This window comes from Euprymna scolopes, chromosome 27, assembly GCF_053919585.1.
Source record: "Euprymna scolopes isolate OS-2025 chromosome 27, ASM5391958v1, whole genome shotgun sequence".
Classification (NCBI taxonomy): Eukaryota; Metazoa; Mollusca; class Cephalopoda; order Sepiida; family Sepiolidae; genus Euprymna; species Euprymna scolopes.
The window spans coordinates 22,911,339-22,922,902 of NC_136508.1; positions in this window are offsets into that span (position 1 = coordinate 22,911,339).

Below are 11,564 nucleotides of genomic sequence, written 5' to 3' on the forward strand. Positions count from 1 at the left end.
AGTTAATTGATTGGTGTGTTTTAAATGAAAGAATCATCCTAGATAATATGCCAAAGTTATTGTTTTAGTAGTGGGGGGTTGATAATGTGGGTTAAAAATATTTAAAATAATTGTCGAAATGAGTAACATATCCAAAAATTAAGAAAAATAATGAAGTGTGAGTAAATTGATAGTTGTCTTTTTTATGAAATAATCAGCCCAGACAATATATCAAAGTAATTTTTTAGTAAAAGAGGGCGACGAGGATGGTTTAAATTATAAAAAAAATATTGTCAAAATTAGTAACATATCCAAGAATTACGAAAAATTACAAATGTGATTTAATTGATTGGTGTGTTTATAATCAAATAATCAGCCTAGACAATATATCACAATTATTATATAAGTAAAGGGGAAGGAAATAAGGAGGACTTAAATCATAAAAAATTATTGTCGAAATTAGTAACATATCCAAGAATTACGAAAAAATGATAAAATGTTAGTTAATTGATTGGTGTGTTTGTAAGGAAATAATCAGCCTAGACAATATATCAAAGTTATTATTTAGTAAAGAAGGTAGGGTGAAAATGTGGGTTAAAATTATGCAAAATGATTAAATATGATTTCATGCATTAGTGTGTTTGTAATAAAATAATAAGCCCAGACAATATTTCAAAGTTATTATTTTATTAAGGAGGGGGCGATAATAGGGGTATAAATTATGAAAAATTATTGTCGATATTAGTAACATACTCAAGAATTATGAAAAATGATGAAATGGAGATTAATTGATTAGTGTGTTTGTAATGAAATAATCAGCCCAGCAAACGCATCAAAGTTATTATTTTAGTAAGGGTGGGCGACAACGTTGGTTTAAATTATAAAAAATATTGTCGAAATTAGTAACATATTCAAGAATTACGAAAAATGATGAAATGTGAGTTGATTGATGTGTGTGTTTGAAATGAAATAATCAGCCTAGACAATATATCAAAGTTATTATTTTAGTAAGGTGTCCGATATGGTGAGTTTAAATGATGAAAAATTATTCTCAAAATTAGTACAATATCCAAGAAATCGACAGTTGTGTTTTTTTATAAAATATTCAGCCGATACAATATATCAAATTTAATAATTTAGTAAAGGGAGGAGCGATAATGTGGGTTGAAATTATGAAAAATTATTGTCGAACATAGTAACATATTAAATAATTATGAAAAATAATAAAATTTGAATTAATTGACCGGTGTGTTTGCAATGAAATAATCAGCCCAGGAAATATATCAAAGTTATTATTTTAGTAAGGCAGCAGTACAGTTTTAATTTAAAAAAACTAGAATAATATGATTGTGCCTTCATTCACGCTGAACAGAACGCTCACAGCATGCCCAGCAACAATATATTACATGTGAAAAATGCTGCTGTGGAATTTCCACAGGTCCTGCTAGTTATTATTATTATTATTATTATTATTATTATTATTATTGGCTCACATGGAGCTTTCACACAAGTCAACAACCGATCTGATTGGAAACCTGTGGTGTTCTCTGGAAGCTGAGTGACAACAAATCTCCCCAGACATCCACCTCTTTCCACCTCCTTCGATAGCATTTGCAAATAAATTTGCGTCATCGCAACAGTCATTTACCATTGATTTCTCGCTGGCAGTGGCCATTGGTTTGTATTGGAATTTGAGTGGCACTAAGCCTCCCCAAGGTCCCAATTTTTTCTGTGCTTGTCCAGTGGAGGTCTGGTCAGCACTCTCTCCTTGGTCTTTCCATCCTCCTTGACCCTTCTCAGCTCTTTGGTATCACTTTTCTATTGGGGGAACGGTGATGAGACAATGGGAGGGGATGCATGATGGGGGTGTAGAACTTGTAGATATGCAGCTTCGGTGTTCTTCATTCCCTGTAATGCGTCTTCGTTATATTGGATTCTTGTATTATTCTCCGCATTCAAGAGTTTTCCTTAATATTTCAGCCGTTTTCATTATCGTTAGTCATTATATTTTTGCAGCTATTCCTCTGATTCCAATTTCTGCCATTCTTTTTTCAAATTTTTTCGGAATTGTTCCTAGTGCTCCTACTATTATCGGTATTATTTTGATTTTCTTCATCATCCAAATTCCTTTTAACTTTCTGGCTAGCTCTGTGTATTTGCTTCATTTCTCCTTTTCTTTCATGCTCACCCTGTGGTCAGCTGGGACAGCAAAGTCTACGATTTGAAAGGTTTTTTCTTTCTTGTTAATTATTACGACATCTGGTCTTCTTGCTTGGATGGGTTTGTCTGTCTGTATGTCCATGTCCCATAGGACTGTGGTTCTCGTTTTCTAGTGCTGTTGCGGGTTTATGCTTGTACCATTTGTCTGTACGGTTAAAATGCAGCTGTTTGCACAATTACCAGTGCACCGCCCTCCTCACTTGGTCATGCCTGTTTTTGTATTCCTTTTAGGCCAGTTTGCTGCATTCACTTACTATATGGTTTATCGTTTCGTCTCTTTGTCTACAGAGTCTACATTTGCTGTTCTCTTGTGTTTTATCTATCCTTGCTTTGATATGGTTGGTTCTTATCGAGTTATCTTGTGCTGCAGTTATTAGAGGTTCAGTTTCTCGGTTTATATATCCTTTTTGCATCCATGTCCAGGTGTTTTCGTTATTCTCCTCTTTTGTCATTCTTATGAATCATCTGTGGAGTTGTTTCTCTTCCCACTTCTCTTTTCTCGTTTTGTCATTTGTCTCTCTGTTTTCTGTTTTGTTGGTTTTCTCCGCTGCCATAATTATCTTTTCAGTGTTCTTTTCTTGTCTCTCTGTTTTCTGTTTTGTTGTTTTTTTTTTGTTTTTTTTCGGTGCCATAATTATCCTTTCAGTGCTTTGCATTATGTATTTTTATGGTTCTTTTTTCATATCCTTCACACAGTCTTCTATACAGATCAGTCCTCTCCCGCCGTCTTCCCTTTTCACGTAGAGTCTGTCAATATCGTCCTTTGGGTGTAGTGCATTATGCATGGTCATGAGTTTCCTGGTTTTCTGGTCGAGTTGTCTCAGTTCTTCTTTTGTCCACCCTATAAACGGTCCAGGGTATCTTACTAGTGATACTGCCCATGTATTTATACCTTTTATTAGGTATCTCCTATATAATTTCGTTTTCAGGAGTTTTCTTTTTCTCATGAGGTATTCCTTTCCAATTTTCTTTTTCATTTCTGTTGCTCTGATGGTGTCCGCTTCCAGAATTCCCAAGTATTTATAGCCATCTTGTCTCTCTAGTGCCTTCATTTCTGTTTGGTTGGGTAGTTCCATGCCTTCTGTCGTTTCCAGTTTTCCCTTTTTTATAACTAGTTGTGCGCACTTTTCCATTCCAAATTCCATTTGGATATCTTGGCTGAAGATCCTGGTAGTGTTAATTAGTGTCTCTAGCTCCTTTTCGGTCCTTGCAAAAAGTTTCAGATCATTCATGTACATCAGGTGGTTCATTTTTTCCTCTGCATTAGGAAACTTGTATCCGGCTTGGCTCTTTCTCAGAATACTATTCAAGGGTATCATAGCTATGATGAACAGTAGTGGTGATAGTGAGTCTCCTTGGAAGATGTCTCTTTGTATGTTAATTTCTGTTATGTGTTGTCCATCAGCTGTCAATTCCAGTCTCCATGTTTTTATTGCATTTTCTATTACGTTGGTGATCCTGCTTGGTATTTTATACATTTTTAGGCATTTTATTATCCATGCTTGGGGGATCCTGTCGTAAGCTTTTTTGTAGTCAATCGATGCTCTGGCTACATTCTTTCTCCTTCTTTTTACCTCCTTTAGGATCTTCTGATCTATACATAGCAGGTCATGTGTTCCTCTTTTTCCTTTTTGGCATCCTTTCTGTTTCTTGGAGATGAGTCCACGATTATTCAGGGAGTGGTAGATTTGTTCCCTCAGTTGTGCTGTCAGTATCTTCCACATAGTGAGTTAGCACGTGATCGGTCTATAGTTGCTAGGGATGATTCCTTTCTCCGTGTCCTTCTCTAGCAGTGTGGTTCTACCTTTTGTCATCCAGTCTGGTACGCTTGTTTCCTGTATACATCTTCTCAGGTTTTGGGATAGCCTTTCGTGTAAGGTTGTGAATTTTTTTTAACCAGTATGCATGTATCCCATCGTGCCCTGGTGCTCTCCAGTTTGCCATTTTTTCTATGGTTTTCTTTAGGGTTTCCTTGTTGATTTCATTCACCGTTCCTTTTTCTATTTGCTTCTTTTATGTGTTTCAGCCATTCGGCATTTCTATTGTGATCTCGTCGCTCTTCCCATATTTTACTCCAGTAGAGTTTTGTTTCTGGCGGATTTGGTTGTTCTTTTTTTTGTTTTTCCTCCATTCACATTTTGGTAGAATTGGCTTTCATTAGTTTCAAATGTTCTGTTTTGTTTGCATTGTTCAGATTCATATCTATATCGTCTCAATCTCGCTTCTTTTACTTTTATTTTTGGTTCAGTTCTTAATGTTTCTTGTTTAGTCTCTCCTTACCAGTTACATTTCCCATATTCTGTTTTCTCCACATTGCTTTCTTCCTGTTGATCATTTTGGTTTCTTTTTTATGTTTGTGTATTTGAGTTTCAAGTCTAATTTCCCATCCAGGTTTTGTCTGTCCGCTTGTCCCAGGTTGTTTTTTTTTTATTTGAGATTCATACTTACAATTTTGGCGCCTGCGTAAATTAGATTGTTTAAGTCTGTGATTGTATTTGTTGGAATGTGTGGGAGGAGCTTCTTAACCTTCTCTGTTTCTGTTTTTTAGTTTCTTCTGCTCTTGGTTCCTTAACGATGGGAGCTTTGTTTTTTCCTCGTTCATCAGCTGTATTATTTCATTTATTTCATTTGCTTCATTCTCTGTTAGTTCTGTTTCATTGTTCTTGGTTTCCATGTTTGTAGAATTCGGTCTTCGTAAGTCCTCCGCCTTTGGTATTTTTACTTGTGAGGCTTCAACTTGTGGGGTTTCTCTACATGCAGTTCCGTTGGAGGATGCTTCATGTTCAGTTTCATCATTTATTTTTCGCTGAATTTCTGTTAGTTCTAGTTTAGAGAGCCAACCTTTCTTGAGTATCAGTCTTGCTTGGTCCGCAATTCTTTGTTCTGTAACAGGGTAGTCACTGGACAGGTCCCATAGTTCTTTCATTCGCTTCCGATAACCTCCATATCTATATTCAGGATGACTTCTATAATAGAATTTCATTACGAGTCTATTCTCTTTTGTTGTCCATTTCTTTCTTCGTTATTTTTCTATTTTGATGGTTATCATGGCTGTGCTGTGTTTGTTCGGTATCATTTTGTTCCCTGAAATTAGAGGTTATGCTTACCTGTTCAGCGTCCATGTTATTTGAGTTTCTGAAATTAGAAAGTTGGCTAACATTCTCAGGATGACGACCGGGTCCCCCATGCTGGCTACCGAAGGAGCACCTGCCGATTATTATTATTATTATTATTATTATTATTATTATTATTATTATTGGCTCACAAGGAGACACAGGTAATCAAAGATCTCTCCTTACAAACAACCTGTGGTGTTCCCTGGAAGCTGAGTGATAACAAGTCTCCCCAGATTTCCAGTACTCTCCACTTCCTTCAATAACATTCGCAACTGAATTTGCATTATCGCAACAGTCGCTTACCATTGGCAACGACCATTGGTCTTCACTGGAATTTGAGTGGCAATAAGTCCTCCCAAGGTCCCTGTTCTCTTTGCACTTGTCCAGCGGAGGTCTGATGAGTGCTCTCTACTCAGTCTCTCCAACCTCCTTGACCCTTCTCGGCTATTTTGCATCACGCTTTCTTTTGGTGGGGGTTGATGGGCAATGGGAAGGGGTGGGGTGGGGGCGGATCATAACAAATAAACATAGGCTATCAACATCTTGTTTTCTCATAAAATATTTCTCTTTGAGAACAACTTGTGGCATTTTCTTGAGTCTGATTTCCAGTAATCTTCACCTCTATCGATAACTATTGCAGATGGATTTGCGTTATCGTTACAGCCGCTTATCATTATTTTCTCTTTGATGGCGGCCATTAATCTTCACTGAAATTTGAGTGACAACAAGGTCCAAGTCTTGTTTGCAATTGTCCAGCAGAGGTCTGGCTAGTGCTTTGTCTCCCTGCTCTTTCCATCCTCTTTGACCCTCCTTGCTTTGGTATGGTGCCCGTTTTTGATGACACACAAAATAAAAAAAATAAATAAATAATATGTTCCATGTGATGTTCCTTTATGTTTTACATCTGCATGTCCAGTTTGTGTCCGTAGTTCATGTGTATTAATCTCCGCATTCCAGGATTTTTCTTAATATTTCAGCAGTTTTCATTACTGTTATCCGTTATATCTTATAAGGCATCCCTCTGATTCCGATCTCTCTCATTCTCTTTTCAAAGTTTTTTGGTATTATTCCTAGCGCTCCTACTCTTAGTGGTGTTATCCTGACTTTTTTCATCTTCCATATTCCTTGGAGCTCTCTGGCCAGTTCAGTGAATTTGCTCCACTTCTCTGTCTCCTTGATTTTCACTCTGTTACTGCTGGGACAGAAAAATCTACAATCTGGCAAGTCTTTTCCTTCTTGTTAATGGTCTCCTATCTTGGATGGGTTTATCCGTTTGTATATCTGTTGTGGTAGGATCCACCTAATTAGCATACGTGGAATGTCAACCATATAAATATGGTTGGTACCGTAAAGACGGAAGAGACCTAAAGAGATCGAGAGTCGACGACTACATAGCCGACACCTTCTCCAGGGACGGTCTGCTCATGACTATACGAATGGACTCTATGTAAATATTGTATATACTTTCTTGCTCTAAATAAATCTTTGCTATTTTACTTTTGTGTTGTAGTTATTTATTTCCATGTGTTCAGTCGAGTTTCAACAATATCCATGTCCTATAGGATTTTGTGACTTTCATTTTCCAGTACTGTTGCCAGTTTGTGCTTGTACCATTTGTCTAGGTGTTCAAGATTCAGTTTTCTGTATAATTCCCAGTGTACTGTCTTCCCCACTTGATTGTGTCTATTTTTATATTCTTTTTGGGCTAGTTTGATACATTCGTTTATTACGTGGTTTGTTGCTTCATCTCTTTGTCTACAGAGTCTGCATTTGCCGTTTTCTTGTGTCTTGTCGGTCCTAGCTTTGATGTAGTTGGTTATAATCGTGTTACCTTATGCAGCTGTTATTAGGATCCAGTTGCTCTGTTTAGGTGCTCTTTTCGTAGCCATGTCCAAATGTTTTCGTGAATCTCATCTTTTGTGTAACGGTTTTCTTCCCATTTTTCTTTTCTTGTCTCATCCCTTGATTCTCTATTCTCTTTCTTCTTCGTTTTTATAGTGTCCATTGCTGCAGTGATTAGCCTTTCTGTGTTCTGAATTTTTCTAATTCATTTTTTTTGTGTCGTCGTTCACACAGTTTTCCATACTAATCAAGCTTTCTCTCTAGCTTTCATTTTAATGTAGAGTCGGTCAGCGCCATCCTTTGTGTGTAATGCATTGTACATGGCCATAAGTTTCCTAGTTTTCTGGTTAAGATGTCTCAGTTCTTCTCTGATTCAGCCAATGAACGATCCAGAGTATCTTAATAATGATACTGCCCATGTTCATATACCTTTTATTAGGTTCCTACTACATAATTTAGTTCCCACGAGTTTTCTCTTTCATTTATGTTGATTTCATGCTTCAAGAACACCCAAATACTTGTAACTTCCGTGTTCGCTTAGTGTCTTTATCTCCCATGGTCTTTATTGCCTTCTTATCACTAGTAACGCATACTTTTCCATTCCGAATTCCATTCGGATATTCTTGTAAAAGATTCTGGTTGTGTTCATTAGCATTTTTTTTTTATGCGAAAAGTTTTAGATCGTCCATATACATTAGCTGGTTCATTCTTTCGTTCGTATTAGTAAACTTGTATCAAGCCTGTCATTTCTTTAGTATATTGTTAAGCGGTATCATGGCTGTGATGATCTACTAGTATTTGTATTTTGATCACAGTTATAGTTTCAGCTGTCAATTCCTGTCTCCATATTTTCATTGCTTTTTCAATCGAATTGATAATGTTACACCCTCAAGCAATTTATCTATGCTTGAGAGATCCTTTCATACGACTTCCAGTAGTTGATCCATGCTAGGACTATGTTTTTTTTTCTACTTTTTACTTCCTTCAGGATTTTTAGTCTGTATTATTATAGAATCAATCTTCTATTGAATATTATATATGACGAGGAATAACTTACCGGTGAACAATTCGTAATAAAAATTAAAAAATTATAATGATAATGTCGTTCATTAAATTCCGTCTGTGTTTGTTTACAATACAACGTCAGCTGATATTTGGGCTTGGCCGTAGTAAAAATAGTCTTTCTTCTCTCATAGATAAAAAAAAGAAGAATTTTTACAGGGAATATTTTACGTTACACCGGCCCAGGTTACAGTAAAACTTAGAAAGACTATTTTTAAGATTGGATTTTTTTTTTCGATTTTCGATCCCTATCAGGTGAATTTCTGTACAAAATCTATCAAAAAACGCTGCCAGACATATAATTTTCTTTTGTGTAAAATTTGCAAAAGATAAACTCAGACGTTTCAGAACCTATGAAGAAGGAATTCACACAAACACAAAGTAGAGATTTTACAAGTACATATTTTTTGTACCGTTGAGTTATCAATTATTAAGGCTTAAAAGCTATTTGTGGATAAAAGTTAACATAATGAATAAATTGACAGTTGCTGTTCTCACAACGTTTCCGTCAATGTAACCTCCGATCTTCATCAGGTATATATTTCCCCTTTTCATCTTCCTTCATGTTCCTCGGTAAAATTGTGATAAAATTGTTCTTTCAGATGTGCTGTTCTGACTTTTCACCTGGTTGATAAGCTGGTTATGGGTCTGTAGTTGCATGGTGGTACTTTTTCAGTGTTTTTTTTATGAGTGTGGCTCTGCTTTTGGCCAGCTATTCCAGCATGTCTGCTTCGTGGATACATCGTTTCAGGTTTTGAATTAGCCTTCCGTGTAGTGTTGTGAATCTTTTGAACCAGTATGCGTGTATTCCATCGTGACCTGGTGCTTTCCACCTTACCATTTTTCTTATGGTTGTCTTGTGTGTTTCCTTGCTAATTTCATTTCCTGTTCTTTTTTTCAATTTGCTGTAACTTCGCTCTCATGTCTTTCAGTTATTCGACATTTTTCTTAATGATCTTGTCGTTTTCCCCATATTTTGCTCCTCTACAGCTTGGTTTCTGTCTGTTCTATTTTTATGCTTCATCCGTTTACGTTTTGATAGAATTGTCTTTCTTCGTTTTCACATGTCCTGTTTTGTTTGTATTGTTCTGCACTATATCTGTATCGTCTGAATTTTCCAGACTAACTTAACTTTCTATGTGTAAATCTAAAATTCATTACATCGTCACTCACATAACCAAAGAATCGAAACTTATCTTTTTTCTCGACATCTATTTGCTATTATTTTCTTTGTCTGCTAGATTCCTAAACTGCCTAATAATTCTTAATAAAAACATAACATATCCAAATAACATTTCATCCAGAAAGTTACATTCCTGGAAACTATTTAATGTAAATATTTTTATTCTTCTAAAACATAACTTTTCGCATCGATAATATTTTCTCTCTAAACAACAATAATCAGCATAATCTACTATCAGCAAGACTAACCGATATTTTCCGGGAAAACGTTCTTAAATAAGAAATAAAAAAAGGTTGTTTTTTTTTTATTTTACTGCAGCCCGCAATTTGTGTGTGTTTTTGAGGGGTAATATTTTTAGTTATTCTTAAGCTTCCACATCGTGAGTATATAATAAGTCATCGAAATATTGAGTAGGTCTTGTACTGTTCTAATTGCGCGGCAACTTCGCGAACCTCTTCGTTTAAAGAGATCGCGTGTCGCAGTCGTTCTCCCGCCCAGTCTCCCTGCTGTCATTATCATCGCCAGTAAAGTTCATCAAATTACGCTGACACAATCAACTCGCAAAACAACAACAATAAAGCGAAAAGACCGACGAGTCTGCTAATATTACTAGCACTAAGATGCACTTACGAGAACGCGGTTCAATACAGAAGATCGAATCATTATTCCTCTCTAGATTAAGAAAAAAAAACATAGAAAAAAGAATGATGCAACAAACTAAGTGCGAATTCTTCCAAAACAGAGAAAATTGAGGAATGCAATTTTGTTTTACGGTTTTTTTTTTGTTTTTTTTTTTTGTTTTTTTCTAATCCTTTCTCTTTTTAAATCTTCAAACAGGGGAAAGGGGAAAAACGTTGTTTTTTTTATCTTTAAGATGCTTAGAAGAAAAAGAGTTCAACAAAAAAATAAACGGACAACAAACTTAATAGCACATCGCTCAATGAGTCTCGGGCCATGATAATATCTTGTACCTCCTCGACGTATATTCTCCCAACTAACCCGAAAGCAGCAAAATTCCACTCTTTCACTCTTTGAGGTCGGGAAGCCTTCTGTTGCAATATTTTTTGTAATAATGCGGGTATGGTCTCTCACAGTTGGAAGATTCTATTTATAAACAATGCTGCTAGGAACTGACGAATCAAATCAATTCACGTTCTGCTACCAACCAATCAGAAACCAGAATTGCTCCATAAAATTAAACCTTCTTCTTTAGCAACCTTGCATATGTTTTCTTCCTGTCAACACGGGAAGAATCTTTTGCTCCGTGGCTTCCCACCCAAGAACTGTCTAGTGAGAACCAGTCACCTCCAGGACTTGTATAGAACAACAAACCATCGGAAACTGTTCTGAAACTAAATATGGCTTTCAACTCATGAGATTATGGGCCCAGCGTGAGACTTTATTTCGATGGATCCGAATCAAAATTCGAATTGTGGCAAGTGAAATTTTTAGGATATCTACGAATTCAAAAGCTACACAAAGTACTTCAACTTGAAAACAGAAACGACCCCAACTTTATTGAAAGAACGCAACTGTCTTTGCGGAATTAATACAGTGCTTAAATGACCGAAGTCTATCACTGGTAATGAGAGAAACCCTGGACGATGGCTGCAAAGCATTGAACATATTAAGAGAACATTATTTATCGAAAGGAAAACGCAAACTGATTTCTTTGTATACTGAACTGACCTTTCTAAAACTAATGGAAGCTGAAACAATTACAGATTATATTATAAGAGCCGAAACCACCGCAAATTCTTTAAAAATGTCTGGTGAAATTATTAGCGACAGTCTGTTAATCTCGATGGTCTTCAAGGGGTTACCGAGTGATTTCAAGCCATTTACCACCGTGATAACCCAGAAAGAAAACCCCATGATTTTTAGTCAATTCAAGGTGACACTCAGGAGTTACAAGGAAACTGAGAAAATGTTCACAGAAAAAAAACGACTCTACAAATATTATGAAATTTAAAAATACACGCATAAAAACACCAAAATTAAATTATACCCATGCCTGGAATAAAAATCGCAATTTTGCCAAAAACAATTTTTTCTTCTAAGAAAAGTACGAAAATCATTTGCTATAATTGTGGAGGACCTAATTACAAGAGTTTCCAATGTAGGTACAAGACTTTCAAAGGCGACTCCAATAAAAATGTGGA